This window comes from Papaver somniferum, chromosome 9 (assembly GCF_003573695.1).
Source record: "Papaver somniferum cultivar HN1 chromosome 9, ASM357369v1, whole genome shotgun sequence".
In the NCBI taxonomy this organism is placed as follows: Eukaryota; Viridiplantae; Streptophyta; class Magnoliopsida; order Ranunculales; family Papaveraceae; genus Papaver; species Papaver somniferum.
The window spans coordinates 150,039,404-150,061,336 of NC_039366.1; the positions used below are offsets into that span (position 1 = coordinate 150,039,404).

Below are 21,933 nucleotides of genomic sequence, written 5' to 3' on the forward strand. Positions count from 1 at the left end.
TGTTTCGCTACCATACGATTAAGATTATTGTGAGGTGATTGATATTACTAGTTTGTTCTTCGGGAATATAAGTCTGGTGTATCAATTGGTTCCTGTTCACCTTGATTTATCAAAAGATGGAACAAAAATCATAGGTATTTCTGTGGGAGACAGATTTATCTATTCAATAGACTTTTCTGTGTGAGACAGATTGGTTTATCAAGTCTTCGACTTTGGATCGTAGCAACTCTTAGTTGTGGGTGAGATCAGCTAAGGGAGTCAAATGCGCAGAGTCCTGCTGGGATTCAGAGGCGTAAGGAACGCGACTGTACCTTGATCAGTGTGAGATTGGTTAGGCCTCAACTACATTCCAGTCCGAAGTTAACTTGGAGTAGGCTAGTGTCTGTAGTGGCTAATACAGTGTGGTGGTTCAAATCTGGACTAGGTCCCGGAGTTTTTCTGTATTTGTGGTTTCCTCGTTAATAAAAATTCTGGTGTTTGTGTTATTTCTTTTCCACATTATATTTGTTTATATAATTGAAATATCACAGGTTGTGCGTAAGTTCAATCAATTGTGAATCCAACCTTTGGTTGTTGATTGAATTCAGTGATTCTTGGATATTGGTTTTTGATACCGTCCAAGTTGTTTCTTATAATAATCAGGCTCACGGACTTCTATCTGTTTGATTTGCTGATTACATTAAAAAACAAAGATATAACTCTTTGATATATTTCTTGATTGAGCTCGCTTTATTAGTTGGTGCTCTCAGAATTATATTGGAGTTAGTCCATACAGATTGCCTAAACGAAATATCGGGTGTGGTTGTTAGACCCCCGCTTTTTCAAATCTAAAGCAACCTTGATCTTAAAAGTCTATATAAGGAGAACCCTAAGCAATTGGGATCTTTGAATCCCTGACACTATTATTGTGTGTCCTACTTGTAAACTAGAGTCGTCTCCTTTAAACCTTTTTAGGTTTAGAGACTAAAAAGACTTCACCTAGGGATTCATGAAGCCAGATCCGACTATCTTTATCTTGATAATTCGTGTATCCTGATCTTGCTACTGATTGTTGAGACTTTAACTCCAACGGGCGAGATAGATAGAAATCACAAAGTTCTTTGATGAGTTACAGTTTGATTTTAATTAAAAAAATATCTCCCAACATAGTGTGAAAATAAGAGTATGAAAAGATCCTCTCGTATAGAGAAAACATATAAACATAGATATTTTTTTCAAAAAGAATAAAATAAACATACATATATTGTTACACACTTACACTAACTGTTTTGAAATAATTATAAAAAATAAACTATTTCGAATTTCAATTTTTTTATTTTTTTTCCGAAAATAGAGGCTTTTTTACTCGATGGCTTAGTTCTCACGCAAAAATAACACATTGGCGTTAATTAATATACATGACTTTGATAGATACTGCTGCACTATTAATAAACTGATCGAGAAGGTATTACTTGAAACATATATTTCAATGGTGAGGATTTCGACGCGTGTACGGTGAGCAGTCAGTACTACATCTTCATTTGCTCTATAAATAGGATTACATGGTTTCATTTGAAAATACAAACACAGAATTATCTGAATTCAAAACACTTACACCAGAATCAAATTTCTTAAGCTTTTTAGCTACTTATCAAAATGGCTTGTGGATGTGGTTCTACTTGTGCCTCTAACTGCGGCTGTGGGTAAGATCTTGTTTTCTTTACTAGTCTTATTAGCTTGTTATAGACATGGTCGCAGCATATATTGAAGATTCTGATTGATGTTTATATGGTTTTTCCCTTTTCCTTTTTCTTGCAGATGCAAGTCCGCTGCTCAGGAGTATGATCTCAAACCCAAGTTTCTTCTATAACTAATTTGATTTTCGTAAACTGTGCTTTTATCTATTTCCACTAGAAGTCAATTAACATGATAATTCTTCTTGCATGGGTGTAGAAACCTCGAGGGAGGATGCAAGTGCGGAGACAGCTGCTCATGTACCGACTGCAAGTTTTAATGAAGAAAATGATGAAGATCCCTGACATCATTTTATTATGGTATGGTTGGTTTGTATGTACTTTGGTGTTAAATAAAGTAGCTATCGTTAGCAATACTTGAGCTTAAGTGTTGTTATATATTCCTAGCTACACAGTGTTTGTATGTGCAAAACAGGAAAAAGAAATTGTTTGTGTATTGTGTAAAAGTGGTAATGGGAGATGTTTCACTCCTGTTTTGTATGTACTTTGGTGTTAAATAAAGTAGCTATCGTTAGCAATACTTGAGCTTAAGTGTTGTTATATATTCCTAGCTACACAGTGTTTGTATGTGCAAAACAGGAAAAAGAAATTGTTTGTGTATTGTGTAAAAGTGGTAATGGGAGATGTTTCACTCCTGCGGATTTCATAATAATATTATTACCGTCTCCCTAATTTTTATCAATCTTTTCATTCCCTGCTTAACACAACAGCTTTCAGTAATTGATAACAACTTAACTTTTACAGCAAATTCGAGAAACAGCCTAGGCTTTGTAGCAGATTTACAGAAAATCAACTCTCGACTCCCACACCAACATTGTGTCAGAAAATCCGAGTAACAAGCAGTTAAATGTAGAGATATTTGAACATGTACTAGAACAACTCCCGACTCCTGAGCATTCCCATTAAATTCAGATAAAACCAATGTTTGAATTTGAACATACCCGACAATAAAAATGAGGAGATATTTGAACATGTACTAGAACAACTCCCGACTCCTGAGCATTCCCATTAAATTCAGATAAAACCAATGTTTGAATTTGAACATACCCGACAATAAAAATGAGGATTCACCGAGGAAGGTGATAAACTTCACAAGCATTAACCAAGGTTGCGAATCTTCCAAATCATCCTATCTGCTGCTCGGTTTAGTCAAATATACCTCTAGCAGTTCTTCTAAAAATGTCATTTACCTGCACATAAATATTTTCAATTCGTCACTGTTTTTCTTGTTTCAACTCTAGACCTTAATAAAAAGATAGACCTGGAAGGAGCTTTAGTGGACTATACCTGCTTAGAAGAAAGCCCTATATTCTCCAAATCAGACAGCTGCATAAGAAAACCCAAGTAGATTCACTTCAGTTTAGCAAAAAAACAGAAAACCAAAATCAAGATGTCATGGCTGATGCTAATTCAATGTATTTCTAACCGATTTAATTGGACTTGCTTCTCTGAGCTCAATGATGTACTCAGCTCTTTTCAGTCCAATTCCCTGAAATATAAAAAGATTAGAAGCTAACTAAGTGTTAGAGAAACACAAATTAACATATTAATATTCAACTTCTGCAGATTTGGGTCCCTAAGAAGTACCTTAAGTCCCAATAGCTGCTCTCTGCAATGAAAGAAGAAAAATAAAAATGGAAACTTAAGTCAGCAAACTAATGAATATTAAGCTCGTGATAGAGACAGAAACAAAATCTGAATCATACAAAAGAAGCTTACTTGCTAGCAGCATTCAAGAAAGAAATATACTCCTCCACAAGAGTTGTCTGTGTATCAGTACAGCATATAGAGTTCATAAATTGTCAGTACAACAAAAAAGGGAGAGACTAAAGGAAACTTCGGTAGGTTCTAAGTAATTAAATACACCTTCAAATTCGAACTACGAGCACAAAATCTATCAAGTGGAGTGCACGACTCCGTAGTTTCATCAATATGGTGGCTCAAAACAGAAGGTGCCCTGGGAGTACTTGGCTCAACCACGAACAAACAGCTCGGGACTTTTGGTGGGAGATCTTCCAAGTGTTTCATGTGTACGTTGGAATTGATAGGAGAAAGAGCTTTTCTCACTGAGCCTGTCACTGTTTGGACCTTTTCACTATTTAGCGGGGTTTCAGATGTATTGACTGAAATCCTTCTCATTTTCTCCTCCAAGGATTTACCTGCACACACAGAATCCACAATTTTAAGCTCGCAAATTCTTAGGCAAACTTCTTTGATTAACTCAAATCTAGTCGATTATAAAGTACCAATTATACAGGCTCGGGGTTCCAACACATTTGTACACCCATTATGGGTATCAGTTTCTTTGCCATCTTCCTCCCACACATTAGTGCCAGTTTTCTGCAGTAAAAAGTTCATTCAGAAGAAATAAAAATACTGTATCAACGTCTGTTCATCATCTGTTCGGACAGATGTAAGAAAATGGCTTACATTGAATGATTCCAAGTGATCCTCGACACTATTTAGACTCTCTCCAAGGTCCTTGTGGCTTCCTCTCTCGGCAATTTTTGAGCCGTTACCCTGCACAAATACAACCTTTGTAGTAAGTTATACGGTAACAAACTAAAGAACTGAAATGGCCCATGAAAGGTATTTCTCACTTCTAATACTTACGTTCGCCAGTGAGACAACCATAACATTCTCATTTGGATCCTCCAACGCTTTAACACTGTCCTCCAAGAATTTATCTGCACAAAACATAGAACACATTAGATTCTCTCTCAAATTCTTAAGAAAACAACTTCTTTGGTTAACTAGAATCCAACTAATAGTGTATGTACCAGTTATACAGGCTTGGGATTCTAACACATCTGTACACCCATTACAGATATCGATTTTCTTATCATCTTCCCCCAACTCATTAGTAGTTTTCTGCAGCAAAGATTTCATTTATGAGAAATAAAACATTGTGTATCATCATATTTTCAAAGAGATGTATGGAAAATGACTTACATCAATTGATTTCAAGCGGTAATCCACACAATTTCGATCAACTACAAGGTCCATCTGGCTCTCACTTCCAGAAATTTTTAATCCATCAGCCTACACAAAAATCAAAACAGCCTTTTTAGTAATCCATATACTACCAAATTGAAGGACAAGAATGCAAATTGTTTATAATACTTCATGAGATGCTTCTCTCACTTATAATACTTACATTCACCGAAGAGACAGTTGTAGCTTCGAAATTGAGCATCCGTCTACAAGCACAGGCATTTCACAAGAAATTTAGTGATGGAACGTAAAATGCTAGCTAGATGATTCTAGAAACACGTTTCAAGTAACAAAGTCTTTACCTCTCTTTAGGCTTTGATATACTTCTACCATAAGTAGCACAAGCTGCTTTCCCAGAATTTTGAAATAAGTTTCGTTTCTTCACAGAGGTCATGGGAATGGGAGTTTTGCTCGCACATGGAGAAGCAAGACCTCCAATTCTCTTTGTACTCTTTGTCTTCCCTTTAGAGTCAAGCCAAGCACGAAGCTTTTCTTCCATGTCAACTTTCACCTTCGGAGTCTCTGGGTTTTGTACTGCAGAAGCATAGTTACAAAACTGGCGGGAACGAGCAGCCAAGCTGACAGTGTAAACAGATTCTTGGTACTCTCCTGGATTCTGTGGAGAAATATAAGAACAGCATGGTAATTCAAGGCAATTATGAGATTGTATAACCAGTAAAAAAACAGTAAAGAAGGAAGAAAATATCTCAATTCCTCACCACACAAGCAACCATTAAAGACCGACTTGTTCCTCCAAGAGAATCCTGCAATATCCGAGTCAATTTGCTTTCTCGATAAGGCACTCGAGGTTTGTTATTATTGAGAGCATAAATCACATTCGACAACGCAAACAGGGATTGACTGATTTTTGCACTTTCTTGAATACGAATCCCGTCATTGCAACTCCTTCTATTATCTTCATTTCCTGATACCAATTACAAAACACATTTGTACAGAATATGATGAATATGTTTCAATGATTCTAAAAACAATTGAGTCTATGATGAATATGTTTCAACGAACCTGCCAAGTCTATAAGATTCAGCTTTCCGGTAGTGACAGAAGTAGAATCATCGCCATTTGTACATGTTTTAGTAACTACAATAACAAGAACACCATGACTTCTACTCGAAACATCATTAAGTCCTGTATGAGCAACTTTCCTCCTCTGAATCCCAGATGAAAGAACCTCATGGAACTCAACCATTGACCTTATAGGAACAGTAGAAAGTCCCCTAAGTTGAACTTTCCCATCTTTATCATCCAACACAGAAATTTCCTTGGTCTTTGGTTCTAAGTTCTAACAAATCATAACATCTATCCATATAAACTTCATAGTATGAAATCTCTGCAGAACACCCAGATATCTCACACAAGGATAAAACACTCACATTGATAGTGTCATCAGACCTGGCAGTTCATCAGTTCCCTACAATTTCATAAACCCTAATTTCAGACAAACCACAATAGCAGACTCAGAAAGAGAAAGAGCTAGAGAGAAAAAAATACCTGCATAGTGAAGGTTTTTCCACTACCCGTTGCACCATAAGCGAAAACCGTAGCATTAGAGCCTAGAAGATCGATTGAAGCAAAGGACTAATTTCTTCGCTGAAAATCTGAGAAACATTTTCATCTTGCTGCCCGTAGAAGGAATCTACCTTGTAACACTCTTTTCGACTGAAATTAGGGGAAAACATATTTATCAACTATCAGATGTCTCGATCAAAACCCTAAAAAAATTCCGAACAATTTGAAAAGTTAAAAAGGGGGGAAATGAAAAGTTTACTAACCTGGTTTGTAGATCTTTGAGTAGTACTGAAACTTCGTTAGTGGATAGATATTCTGAGGAAACGCAGGATCTAGGGTTTGAGCTTGAATCCTTTTCTGAATCGAGAAAAGGACGTTCCCTAACAATCACTCTGACTCCTGGTTGTTTATCTGTTAGAGTAGTAGCCATACAGAAATGAAATTCGGTAAATCAGAGAGGGGAAATTAAGAGAGGGATCGGAGATTTTTAGTTGGGTTGTTAGGTCTGACAAGAAGAATGAAGAAGGTGAAGATGAAGATGAAAAGGGTTTTTCAATTTTGTGATTTTTGAACGTTGAAATGGGTGGGGCAGATGTCTTTTAAGAGCCGTTGTTATTTAATGTGTAAAAAATTTGAGTTTTTGAACTGGAGGCGCGGTTCCCCATGCATGTCGTCTTTTTTTTCTTTTTCTTTTAAACATGAATCGTCTTTTCTTTTATGGTGTGTTCGGTTAGAGAAATCACATTTCAAGGGATATATAATTCCATGGGATTATAAATATCGAGAATCATGTAAATTTTTGGCGTGTTTGGTATCTAAGAGCACTTCTTATGGAATAAACAAATCAAATTTTAATCTCACTATGGACTCATCAAACATGAAAAACGGATGGACAAACCAATAAATTTGTTGGTTTGTCGTGTGAGATGGAAAAACAGGTGCGGGCTTGATGGAACGTCGGGCGGTTGAGGCACTCGCTGACGGTTTTGCCAGAGACGCTAGTGTGTGTCTCAAAGTCGCCAGTTTGTCCATCACACGCCAATGTCTCTGGTGAACCCTCTTGCGTTTTTCCCAAAACCACCAACGGCTAAATCTGGACGGATGAAAACTCTTGTGATCCAATGGTTATAATTTTGAGTTCTATAAATACTCCTCATTTCAACTCCAAATGCACACATTTTACACATTCTTCACTCTCAAATCATCTACAAAAATGCCTCCCAGAGTTCGTGGTACTAGATTCACTTAACAAGAGGATTTAGCTATTTGTAGAGCCTTTATTTTTCACACACAAGATGTTGTCGATAGGAATGTAGCCGAATCGACGTTGTGTTTCTGGAAGAAAGTTTATATAATGTACGCCGCTGAAACGGGGAACACTAATGGGCGTGATTCTCACGTATTGTCACATCGTTTTAGTTTAATTGGTCGTCATGTTTCGGAATTCGTCGTTGTACTAGTGGAGAATCACAAAAATAAAGCCAACGGTGAAGCTGTACATGAAGTGGAACCCAGAACACTAGCGATGTGGGCAGTATCTCACGGCAGACGTCCTTTCAACTTCCAAGCTTGTTTCAACATTCTTAGGGTGCCCAACAGATACGATCCCTACATCGCCCTAGGAATTCCACCACCCGACGAGAATTGATGTTATGTAGTAGTTGTTTTAATCTAATGTATTTCTTTTATTCTCACGTATGATGTGGTTATTTAATCCAATGCAGTATGTTTTTATTTATGATATTGATGGTGCAATGTTTAGTCCAAGAAAATTTTAAATTAGTTATGATATTGATGGTGCAAATGTGAAGACATCCACATGTTTAGTTTAGATAAGCGTAATAACACAAAATAAACAACAAACTAAATAACATAACCATAACGAATCGATTTGTCATTCAACTTTAATCATCCTGAAAAAGCGGGGGTACAACAACCACACCCAATAATTCATTCGGCAATCTGTATGGACTAACTCCAATATTATTCCGAGAGCACCAGCTTATAAAGCGAGCTCAACCAAGAAAGATATCAAAGAGTTATATCTTCTCAAATAAGTCAGCAAATCAAACATATAGAAATCTATGAGTCTGATTGATGTGAGAAATACTTAGACGGTACCAAAGACCAATGCCCAAGTGTCAATCAATTTATATCCAACAAACAGAGGTCGGATTTACCAATTGATTGAACTACACACAACCTGTGATATTTCAATTATATACACAAATATAATGCGGAAAATAAATAACAAAGACACCAGAAATTTTGTTAACGAGGAAACCGCAAATGCAGAAAAACCCCAGGACCTAGTCCAGATTTGAATACCATACTGTATTAAGCCACTACAGACACTAGTCTACTACAAGTTAACTTCGGACTGGAATGTAGTTGATCCCTAGCCAAGTCTCACACCGATTAAGGTACAATAGCGTTCCTTACGCCTCTAGAACCACTCCCGATTCTGTGCACTTGATTCCCTTAACTGATCTCACCCACAACTAAGAGTTGCTAAGACCCAAAGTCGAAGACTTATAAACAAATTTGTCTCTCACATATAAGTTTATGTTAATAAATAAATCTATCTCCCACAGAAATGCCTATGAAGTTTTGTTCCATCTTATGATAAATCAAGGTTGTTGATGCATGAAAAACAATACCCCTTAACGGGTTTGGAGTGCCCCTAAAAGGGGAGGTAAGCCTAGTATGAGATATGGGGACTAAGCCCAAGTCCAACAAGAAAATACTCATGAGATAAGAAGGACAAGGAAAGAATTAATAAATAAGGAGGAGGTTTAAGGAATTGCATTAGAAGTAATTAAGGAGGTTTAGGACATGTCTCATGATGTCATAAAAGGAGGGACTTTTGGAAAATCTATATAAGGGAGGACAAGGTACAATGGAAAAGCAACTCTCTCTCTCTTACCATTCCTAGTAAACTGAGGTCATTTGGTGTGACTAGGACGGGTAAAACCAAAACTAAAATCACCCCTCAACATTTGGCGACCACACCCAGAGGCTCGTGCCTAGCTCACCATGACATATCTCGGAGGCGCTAGTTCAGGCGCGGTAGAGAATCAATCAATAACCCACCGCTCAACCCAGAGGGCTAGAGAGTAGGGATAGTGTCGGACCCGATCACACAGGTGAGAAAACCAAACGCCCCGCCGGAGAAGAACAAATAGCACGAAGTCGAGAACATGTCGTCCTCACAGCTGTCTTTAAAGGAAATGCATAAATAGCTAGGGGACAACATCCGCAGAAAATAAGAGCTGAGGAAACTGCTGAAAGCAGCCAGCGGTGAACTGAACACCAGAGGAGCAACTGAGAACGCGGAAGAAAAGGAAGAGGAACCTATAGCTATGATGCAGGAGGCGATGGCCAAGTACCTAGAAACGAACTATAAAGTAGTAAAACAAGATAATTACGATTTCATGGCTAGCCCATACTCCTCCGAAATCACAGATACCAATACCCAAAGGATTATACTTCACCAGAATTCAAGGTATTCAACGGGCAAGGGAATGCGCGGAAACACCTTAGCCGATTCCTTTCCACCATGAATGACCATACGACTAATGTGAAGTTTTGCCTGAGGGAGTTCCCGAAGTCACTAACCGATACAATATTTACTTGGTATAACAACCTAAAACCAGGAAGCATTAGCTCATGCTCGGTTATGTCCACCCTTTTCCTTTGAAAGTTTTATTCAGCAAAAATAAAAGTGACGACTATAGACTTGAGTAAGTGTAATCAGCGTCTAGGAGAAGAAATAGGAAAGTCCATCGCCAGGTTTCGCCTCTTCACATTAGACTGCTATGAAGACATCAAGGAAGAAGCGCTGGTGGAAATCTGCGTACGCCGAATGACACCGTCCTTCAAGAAAAGCCTTGTCAACTTCCGTTTTCCAACATTCGTGGAGCTAGAAGAGGCGGCGGCAAGAATCTCCGGCTGTGTAGAGGAACACAACTCAGACTACGCCTGGCACAATACAGTCAGAACCGTATCGACCGTGCCCAGGAATACCCGCGCGAACAGTAACCAAGAAATCTGGGGCACACAGGCGAACCAATCATACAAGAACCATCCACAAGCGCTCCCTCCACTGTTACCTTGCAGCAAAGAGCAGATCGTGGGTCTCTTGGAACAATGGGTAGCGAATAAAGAAACCCAACTTCCCCCGACAAGAATGGACCCCAGCACCGTTGACAAGAATGACGCTAGGTACTATCACTACCATCGAAGGATACAAAACCCCACGGTTGACTGCTACAACCTCCAAAGAATGTTCCAGAGGAAGCTGGAGATAGGCGAGATTGAGATGAGCAATCCTGAAGGCGGTAAGGTGATGAGATTTTTTATAGTTGTAGAAAAAAGTTCGTTAAAGGCTTGTGAAAGTTCGATTCTAGATTTAAGTTCTAATCCTAAAACAACAAATTGAATTAAAATTGTTTTCAAGATTGTAGAGAAACTGATACTTAGGATTCCACTATTTTCCAATTTTCATGTGATTCAATTAATAATAATCATGTAACTCATACATTCAAGTGATTCTAATATATTGCAATAATTAGATTTTTAGAAATAGCACTTGTTTATCAAAAGTATAGAACATAAAAACCCTAGGCAAGCATGCTCTATCAAAAGAAATCACAATTGTTTAACAAAAATCAATAAATCAGTTTTCTCATCAAGGAAATTAATCATAAAGAATTGCAATAATTAATTATAAAAATTACCACACAAATATTGGGAAAACAGCTTCCTCCATCGCCTCAGCAAAGAGGTTTAGCTCCTCATGCTCAAAACACACCCAAAATAATAATTCATAGCTCAAAAGGTGTTTTTATTGAAGAAATAGCAATACAGCGAATCTGCAACACTTGTTGGTCGTTACAGAAGTCACCGTTACAAAGGAATAAGACTGTATAAAGAACGATAGTTTTATATTGTAGCAGAATCTGCGATTGTCTGTTTGCGTCAATGTTCTTCGTATCCTTCTTATTTAGCAGCAGCAGGGTACTTTCCTGCAACCCTGATTTCTCCGCCTCTGCAGCCTCCCTAAGCCTCTGTATCGACCCCAAACTCTCGACAGACCTTTGTAAGACTCCATACATCCTATTTATACGTAACAGGTAATCAAAATCCCGAGAAATCTTCTTTTTCTCCTCCTCACGAAGTTACGGGAATTTCTTTCTATTTTTATCCTGGCATTTTTAGGGCGGACCCAAAAGAATTAGGGGCGACCAATAAGAAAAAATAGGTGAAAAGGCGAGGGTACCCAAATATACCTCAAGCTAAAACTTTTCCTACCTATAAGTCCTTTCTACGAAAATGATTGTCTATAGACTGAGTCGAGACAATGCAACTAATCGGTTCACACTTCGTGTGATCGTCTATGGATACGAGATCGAGACAATACAACAACGAAGTATTTTACTTGATAAAAAGGTTCGGACTTAACCAAAACACAATAGGATTGCTTATCAAGTAAATAGGAATTAACGTTTGTGTAATTTATTTTAATTATGATAAAATAATTATAATGCAGAAATATAAAGTAAATGACATAACAAGATTTTGTTAACGAGGAAACCGAAAATGCATAAAAATCCCGGGACCTTGTCCAGAATTGAATACTCTTAGGATTAAGCCTCTACACAAAATTAGACCCAACTTCGTATAGTTGAGACCAAGCAACTAAACCTATAGTTCACTTAGTTTCGTTTGTATTCCCACGCGTCCAAATTATGAATAAGTCACGTACTTGGAACAATTCCTTTTGTTCGTATTCCAAACAGTAAAGGAACAACAAATCTGTTTGGTATCAACTCTATTCAACCACGTGATGTGAGTCGGACAAAGACCCTTCTGTTTATCTTAACATAAACTCCTTCGTCGGGTTCTTAGATCTATTTTATGTTCAATCACCAAAGGTAATTGTTAAGATTTTGCAATCAATACTTTTAATCAAAAAGAATTGTAGTGATGTCGATCTATACAACTAATCAATCCAATCTACCACAAGGATAAACTGATTATAGTTGGATCCTCTTATACCGAAATAAGTATTGTGCACACCAAAGATTATGAACCCCAAATCAGAAATCTTCAATATATTCTTTGTCTTCAAATCTTCTTAGATCTTCAATAAACACATGCACACAACAACTTGAATCTCTTGTGATCAATCACGCACAGAACGGAGTCTGTTAACAATGTATTATCACAAGATCGTCTTTAGCACTAACAACAGTCTAAAGATCCCTGTCGAAACTTCGATCTAGTTTGAGTGAATCTGATATCAGAAGAGAATATTCTCAAGCATAAACAAACTAGGTGCAATCAAATTTCAACCACCGTTAGTCAATCAAATCAATCGAAAACACAAGATAAACCGCAATTATCTAGTTTCCCACCAACGGTACTCGTAGAGCTTCTCAATCCCAAAGAATACTTTAAACTGAGCGTCCCTAAGAGATTTCGCCTAATTAGGTTACTCTCCTCTCCGAATAGGCGGCTACACCAGTAACAACACAACCGAGGAAGTTTGCTGTCACGAAGGATTAGTTTGCTAGAAATGAAAACTTCAAGTATTTATAGACAAGGAAGTTTGGACACCAAGGAATTTCCAAAACCCAAAATATTCTCAAAGATATTCTATATGTTCCAAATTCGGCTTTCATAATTCCTGGAAGTGCTTTGTCCAAAATAATGACCGAAAATCTCTTTGGAAAATCTCAACTAGTAAATGCACATTACTAATTCTCATTTTCCTAAAATAAAATTAGCAACCTTAATTACAAGATTCTTAACTTATTTATATTTCGATCCTGGGATTTTCTTCCTGTATCTATTAAGGAATAGCTTTGAACAATAAAAGATAAACATTATTGTACGTGTTCAAAGTATGCCGACATCCTTACTTTGTAAGTCCTCTTTCATACTTACAACCTTGAAACCGATTTGCCACACTTCCAAACAAGTTTAGAATTGGTTCATCTGACTTTCAAGAACTATGCAATTGATTAAGAAACACTCAATCACAAATCATGGGTTTAACGGTTCTACCAAAACAAGTTTCGGTTCTACCTCCATGTGAGTATTGTGCATAGTCACACTAGCTTTCCAAAATTCGGTTGAATAGGTACTAGGATCGGTCCCCCACATATATATGGTATCTAACTCATATGTGTTGCACATGTCCATAGGATCGGTTCCCCTTTGCCTAAAAACGTGTTGCACATGTCCATAGGATCGTTTCCCCTTTCTGCTACAAACCTTGTTGCACCTCATACAAGGATCGATTCCCCTTTGTGATGTGTTGCACCTCTTCATAGGATCGGTCCCCCTTTACCCAGATTCGGTTCAACAAAATACAAACTTGATCATACCGTCGCAGGTGATTACTTAAGATCGGTTTCACAAATAAAAGTCATACCAATATATAAGTCAGGCCTTTGTGAATAGTTTTACCAAGAACACAAACAAGTCGTGAGCGGTTGTACTAAATCACACATATTGGATGTTCACAAGATATGCAATGAATAACAATCCTTTTCGATTCATAAACAAGTTTATGAACTTACTTCCTTAAAAAACATGTAAAAACATTGTTTCCTAGGATGAAATCCTCACCTCATACCCATACATAATCACAATAGCATTTAAACGATTATGTCGATGGCTTATCTACAAATTTTAATGGTTAAGCAATAAACTTCATATTGTATTCCTTAATACTATGTCTATCTAGAGTGTTCATGCTTCGCAGTTTCGTTTTCAATATGCACGACTTGAAACATACATTAGGGAATGAAACAGTTCAAGTAAAATGTCACTAACCTCAAGTGGAAGGATGATGTTGTCGTTGTAGCTTCTTACTTCTTCAAGTCTTCGCAATACTTGTAATGTCTCATATCCTAATACTTTCAACCTAAACTATACGAAGTTGACTCTAATACATAATCAACAACTCTTTAAAATGAGTTTTGATTCATTAAAATATGACAACCAAACTTGACATACCAACGCTTGGTGGGTTCAACCGAGCTATGCTCTAACAATAGGGTCACCCAAACGTAAAGCTAAGCCATCCCTTATCTTTGATTTTTCGAAATGGCTAATATGCCCTTTCATAATCGGTAGCCAAAAAAATAATCTGTAGTTTCAAAAAATAATCGGAAAAAACACCCTAATCGGTAGTCTAGGATCTATATATTAGTGTTAGGAATTTGTATTGAGTGCTATGAACGACTCATAATCGGTAGACTAATAGAAAAACATTAACCTCTGATTATGTTAGTCTCCCCAAAAACAAATTTCTCCAAAAATGAAAAATTTGTAATTCTTCATATTTCATAATCGGTCGTTTATGAATGCATTTATCTTCCGATTATGCTAGTCGCCTCAGAAACAAATTTCTCCAAAAATGAAAAAATTGTAATTCTTCATATTTCATAATCGAAAGTTTATGAATTTATTTATCCTCCGGTAATGATTGTCTCCCCTGAAAATATTTAACTTAAAAATTTTGAATTTGACAACCTATAATCTCTTCTACCTTATTCACATTTTTCTACTGATTTTGGTAATAGCCCCAAATTCAAAATTTTCAAAAGCTAGTGAAATTTTGCATTTCTCTATTTTCACAATCGGTAGTTTCGTAATATTTATTATCTACCGATTGTACATTCGGTAGTTTCGTGATATTCATTATCTACTGATTGTGGTAGGAGCCCCAAGTTCAAAATTTTCAGAAACTAGTGGAATTTTGCATGTTTCACAATCGGTAGTTTTATAATGTTCATTATCTACCGATTGTGGTAGTAGCCCCAAATTCAAAATTTTCAAAAATTAGTGGAATTTTGCATTTCTCTATTTTCACAATCGGTAGTTTCATAATGTTCATTGTCTACCGATTGTGGTAGTAGACCCAAATTCAAATTTTTCAAAAATTAGTGGAATTTTGCATTTCTCTATTTTCCAATCGGTAGTTTCTTGATATTAATTTCCTAGTTTCTTGATGTTCATTATCTAACGATTATGGTAGTTGCCCCATATTCAAAATTTTCAAAAACCAATGGAATTTTGAATTTCTCTGTTTTGACAATCAGTATTCGTGATGTTTATTATTTACTGATTGTGATAGTATCCCCAAATTTAATTTTTTCGAAATAAATTAAAAAAGAGAAGAATACAGTCATAATCGGTAGATAAAACCAAAACTAGACTACCGATTATAAAAGCGCATATAAGTATTTTCAAACCATTAGGACATCCCATAACCATACCTATGGTATGGGAATAAAAAAGTCGCCCCTAATTCTTTTATTCTTCACGCCTCTCTTACAGCTTACGCTCCCTGTATGTAATATATTCTAATCTTGGAGAGTATCGTACCCTTGATTCTTACGTTACCGCCATATATGACTCGGAGAAATATTCCGAGAATAATCCCAACACTCCGAGACTTTTTCTTCTCCCTGTCTTGGACTTTCCTTTATCTTTACGCGTATTCCAAATGCACAAATCCTAGCCGTCAATACACTTCCCCAAGTTTCACGTAATCTCCTAAACCCACAAAAGATACCTGAGTAATTCTCTCCTTCTTGTTTCCACGAGAATCATTACAACACCCCTTACTTTTCGAATCCATAGAACATAACACGTCATTCCTAATCAAATCCTGACCAAAACTCCGACTATATATCACCCAATCCTTGCCTGAAATTCACGCTGTTAATGAATATTTTTTTCGTCAAAAATGGTTTGCTCAAATGAACAATCCAACCCAAGTTGATCAAATATATCATGCATATCAAGCCTGTTTAGGCCTAACAGATCAATCCCGATCAAAATCAATAATTGAATCTCCTTAAAAATCATCCAAAAATCCAACCCTAATTTTGGTTTCGCAGCAACAATTTTCCCGTCAAAATCTGAATTCGAATTGTTGAAGATGGCTTCCCCTTATCCGGACCAGGGGTGTGAATAGCAGGTGGTTACCCCTTATCAGCTGGGTGCCCTTATCCATTTGAGGGGTGTAAATAAACACATGTCCTGGGGTGTTTCCAACATATTTCTGGGGTGCCTCTAGTAATTCCTCAAGGGGGTCCAAATATCACTTTTCGAGCCAATTTTCGCCGCAAAAGTTTATTTCTCCAAAAACACCTACAAAAAATATAAAATAATCAAATAAATACAAAAATGGGTACTAACAATATAGAAAACCTAGATCAAAATAGACATATAAATGCGTCTATCATAAGGCGACTCAACATCAAGTTATGATGCTCTCTCACGACCCGAGTGGAGATGTTTGGAAACCTTGGGATGACAATGAGGAAGAGGCGTGTGAGGTCTAAATGGAGAATCCTGCATTCACAAACACAGATGGCGTGGCTAGTAAGTTTGCACAAACAGTATTGGCTCAACAGTTCTTCGATTCCCTCAGTTTCAGCGAAAACCAAATCAAAGAACCGTCCAAGGCTATAGCGGCTATCGCGGCAGGAAATCCCTACGACCCCCTCCCCAAGGAGGCGATTGTTTTTACAGACGAAGACATCTGCTATCCAGGATAACACCTTAGACCCTTGTACTTAACGGTGCACATCAACAAACACCCACTAAAGAGAGCCTTCATAGACGGGAGCACGTCTCTGAATCTAGTTTCCATGCACACGTTAGACATCCTGGGAGTACAGCGGTCCGCAATCAGGATGTGAACTACAACAGTAAAGGGGTTCGACGGTCACACCCAGACATCCATTGGAATTGTCAATCTAGTCATGAGAGTCGGCCCTATCCGAGCACTTACACCATTCTACGTGCTGGAAGATGACACCACGTTCCATGCATTACTAGGACGAGGATGGATACTCAACCATAAGGTGGTGGTGTCAACATATCACCAATGTGTTAAGACTAATATAGGAGGAAAGCAATACCGGATCCCTGCCACGAGTAACCCTTTCGACCCAGAGGAAGCATACATGGCAGACGCGGTCTTCTACGGCGAACCAAGGGAGGAGGATGAAATGCCCGAAGCACAACTTACCCCACGCCCTAAGTGGGGAGAGGAAGAAAATCCGGAGCCGACCAAGTCCGTATTTATCCCATCCATGATGGTGTTCCCCGTTGAAAGAAAAAGGTAACAAGAGGGGCAACCCAGATTCCAGCGCTTCTCTAAGCCGGATGGAGGGCACGTGTAACGTTTGTAGCAATCAGCTGAGGGAGTACCCACGGATGTGTTAGGATTGCGTCGATAAACAAAGTGGAGACTCCCTCAAAAGATGCCAAGCAAAGTTTATCTGAACTACCTTACAACACAATCGACGATGAGGAGTTGCGAGATCAGCTTATAGACGCGACCCCTAGGGATGCATAAGAGCGAACGCCTGAAGACCTCAGAGACTACAAGGATTTCTTCGCCTTTGATTACGACGAGATGTCGGGACTAGACAACGATCTTGTGTCCCACAACCTCGGAGTGTCACCCGAGTTCAAGCCTATAAAGCAAAGAAGCGGGGAGTTCCCTAGGGCCACAACTCTCGCAATAAAGGAAGAGGTAGAATGGTTGCTGAAGGCCAAGTTCATCAATCCTATCCAGCACCCAACTTGGCTAGCTAACATCGTGCCCATGGTAAAAAAGAATGGGAAGATCAGGTGTTGTGGATTATAGAGACCTGAATCGAGCATGCCAAAGGACGACTTCTCATTACCCAACATTGATATGATGATATACGCGACGGGAGGCAATAAACGATTCTCCTTCATGGACGGCTTAAGCGGGTACAACCAGATAAGGATGTCCCCGTCGGACGCAAAGAAGACCGACTTACAAACTCCATATGGAAATTTTTATTATGTAGTGATGCCTTTTGGTCTGAAACAATTCGGTGCCACATTTCAGCGTGCCATGACCTCCATATTCCATGATTTATTACACCGAATGGTAGAAGTATACGTTGATGACATTATGGCCAAAACGCAAGCGGCCGAAGATCACGTCTCCCACTTGAAGACGGCCTTTGAGAGATGCAGGAAGTTCAAGATCAGAATGAATCCCCTCAAATGTGCCTCCAGGGTAACGTCAGGAAAATTCCTAGGCTTTGTGGTGACTAATGAAGGGATTCAAGTGGATCTGAGCAAGGTTGAGGCGATCACAACCATGTCACCCCCGGCGAATGCAAAGAAACTACAAGCTTTCATAGGACGGATATCGTACATTCGGTGCTTCGTACCTGGTTTAGCGCAATTAATGACTACGTTCCTTCCCTTACTAAAGAAAGGTGTAGCCTTTGTGAGGGGAGAGGTGCAGTGCGCCGCACTCGAAAAACTGAAACAATGTCTCGTCAGCCCTAAAGTCCTTAGGCCTCCGATAAGAGGAGTTCCCCTTTATTTCTGTACGGCATTTACCAGTTCAGCAATAGGCGCGGTTCTCGCATAAGACATAGGGGGAAATGAGTTGTCACCTATTTATTATGTTAGCTGAGTCCTGCGAGACGCAGAACTGAGGTACTCGCGCGTAGAACATGCATGTCTAGCTTTCATATACGCAACACAGAAGCTACGTACGTATCTATTGACACACGAGACCATTATGGTAGTCGCGGAAAATCCCATAGCCTACCTAGCATCCAAACCCGTCATAACGGGAAGAACTGCTCGATGGTTGCTACAGTTGTCAGAATTCGAGCTCAAATATTAGCGACCAAATGGGGTGAGGGGACAGGCGATAGCCGACCTAATAGCCATGTTCCCAGGAGAAGGAGACGACGAGGTACACGAATACATACCTGGAGAAGTAGCAGCCGCGGACGTAGAAAAAACTTGGACTATGTTCTTCGACGGATCGTCATATGGCACCGCCGGAGGAGCATGAATAGTGTTCGAAGCGCCACAAGGCGACTTACTCTCGTATTCGTTAAAATTGGATTTTCCGTGCAGTAATAATGTTTCCGAATATGAAGCACTAGTTCTGGGACTCAGGTTGGCAAAAGATCTCAATTTAGGAAGCATAAAAGTAAAAGGCGACTCAAAACTAGTGACGAACCAAGTGAACAGTAACTTCCATGTCAAAGAACCGCACCTAGCGCCATATCGGGCAGAGGCTCAGAGCCTGATGAACCAGACTGGGTCAACATTACACCATACCGGCAGAAGCGGAAACTGACATGCAGATGCTCTAGCAACTCTAGCGAGCAAGATGCAACTAAATGGTGAAGAAGAGGGTACGGTCACGGTAAGAAGAAAGGAGTTGCCCAGCACTTGGAAAGAAGACCTAGCTTTCTAGGAAGCAGATGATTGGAGGCGATTATCTATCGAAGACCTAACTCGGATGGATGAAGATCGAGTAATGCCCACCCAAGCCTTGAAGAAATTTGTGATGATCCAAGGAGCCTTGTACTACCGAGCCGCCGGAGGATCCCTCGCGAGATGTGTAAATAAAAGGAAGCATAGAAAATGCTCCAGGAGTTGCACACGGAGACATGCGGGAAAACCGGCGCCGTTCACATTTACAAAAAAAATTCAGAGGTTGGGAATATATTGGCCAAGCATGTCAGTGCAAGCAGCGACCCTCCAAGATAGTTGTGACGACTGTCAGGCTCCACCAAAGTCCGCATAAGTCTATACAGTTGAGGAAGCAGATTGGAGAAACTTATATAGATTTCATCCAACATGGAAATCTACCCAACGAGAAACAGGCGGCCCTAAAAATCCAAAAGAAAGGAGCACGTTTCTTCATGCACGAGGGTGTCCTTTATCGCAGAAGCTACAATAACGCCATGATGTGGTGCCTGTCTAACCAAGAAGCGATGGAAGTGATGACTCGGTACCACGACGCCGAGCACCAAGGAATGCGGAAGTTGTTCCTACAACTTTATGAAGGCGTATTTTATTGGCCAACCATGGAGAGTGATACCGCGGAGCAGTCAGAAAATGCCTAAGTTGTCAGATGCAAGGAACCTGATTTGGGCGCCTCACACTCAATTACATAGCATAGTAACACCATGGCCATTCCATAGCTGGGGGCTGGATCTTATAGGGCCAATCAATCCAATGACTTCAAAGCGCCACAAATACATAATAACAGCCACGGGGTATGCATCAAAATGGGTCGAGGCAATACCCCTCAAAGACTACGCCGGAGCAACTGTGGCCACGTTCATCAAAGAGCATATCATCTGCATGTTTGGCGCGCCTATGATAATTAGGGCAGACACTAGTACAAACCTTCACATAGGCCACGTTTTTTGGTTTACAACCCAGCCACGTTTCGGGTTATTTGTGTAGCTACTGGTCATCAGTATAACTATAGCCACGTTTTGTGTTACCATGTAGCCATAGTTCACCATTTGGTCATGGGTTTAATCCTAAACCCATCAACTGTAGCCATAGGGTATCGTTTGGTTATAGTTTTCAGTCTAATCCCATCACATGTAGCCATAGATGCCTATATGGCCACATTAAATAATTATGTATGTGTCGAAAGTTTAGGATGGCAATAGCCATACCTATTAATCCGTGGCGGAAAGAGGATTTATTTAGCCACATTGGTTTGTTTATGTGTCCATAATATATGCTAGAATAGAGTTTGTTTAAGGTTTCAGAGAATATTCTAAAGGAATCTTACCTGTAAATGGATCGTTCTTACAAAGTTTCCGACTTATAGTAGTCCACTCCCTGCTAGGTTTCGATCTCGGAGCCAGTGTATGCATATAATATGCCAGAACAGGGTTTATTTAAGGTTTCGTGGAATATTCCGAAAGAATCTTACCTATAAATGGATGGATTCATCGTTCTTACGAAGTTTCCGAATTATAGTAGTCCACTCACGACCAGGTTTCAGTCTCGGAGCCAGGGTATGCATACAATATGCCAGAATAGGGTTTGTTTAAGGTTTCAGAGAATATTATGAAGGGATCTTACCTGTAAATGGAGGGATTCATCGTTCTAACCAAGTTTCTGACTTATAGTAGTCCATTCACGGCCAGGTTTCGATCTTAGATCAAGGGTGTGCATATAATATGCCAGAAAAGGGTTAGCTTAAGGTTCCGTAGAATATTTTGATGGAATCTTACATATGAATGGTTGGATTCATCGTTCTTACAAAGTTTCCGACTTAAGCTTGTACGTCATAATACCACATTTGAAGTTCGAATCGACACTAAGCTTCATATTGATCGATTTCGATGATGCATCCTGATAAGTTTGAAGTCATAACCCTCGTGGAGCTTCTTGGTTCATAGTTTGTATGTCGTCATACCACATTTGAAGTTTGAATCGACACTGAGCTTCATATTTATCGACTTTGATGATGTATCATGCTAAGTTTGAAGTCAGAACTCTCCTGGATCTTCTTGGTTCATAGTTTGTATGTCGTCATACAACATTTGAAGTTTGAATCGACACTGAGCTTCATATTTATCGATTTCGATGATGTATCATGCTAAGTTTGAAGTTAGAACCCTCCCATAGCTTCTTGGTTCGTAGTTTGCATGGCGTTATACCACATTTGAAATTCGAATCGACGCCAAGCTTCATATTGATCGATTTCGATGATGTATCATGCTAAGTTTGAAGTCAGAACCCTCCTAGAGCTTCATGGTTCGTAGTTTGTATGTCTTCATATCACATTTGAAGTTTGAATCGACACTGAACTTCATATTGATCG

At 39.0% G+C, this 21,933-nt stretch overlaps 1 long non-coding RNA gene and 1 pseudogene across 1 annotated transcript; one reads left to right on the forward strand and one right to left on the reverse strand.

The window, feature by feature from the left end:
* The first annotated feature begins 1,541 nt into the window (after nt 1–1,541).
* LOC113313902 lies at nt 1,542–2,343 on the forward strand. The gene is made up of 3 exons (XR_003342118.1): nt 1,542–1,682; nt 1,798–1,818; nt 1,933–2,343. It is a non-coding gene; the product is annotated as an uncharacterized LOC113313902 (long non-coding RNA).
* A 204-nt stretch (nt 2,344–2,547) lies between these two features.
* Nucleotides 2,548–6,787, reverse strand: LOC113313900 (annotated as a pseudogene).
* Between the last annotated feature and the right edge of the window lie 15,146 nt (nt 6,788–21,933).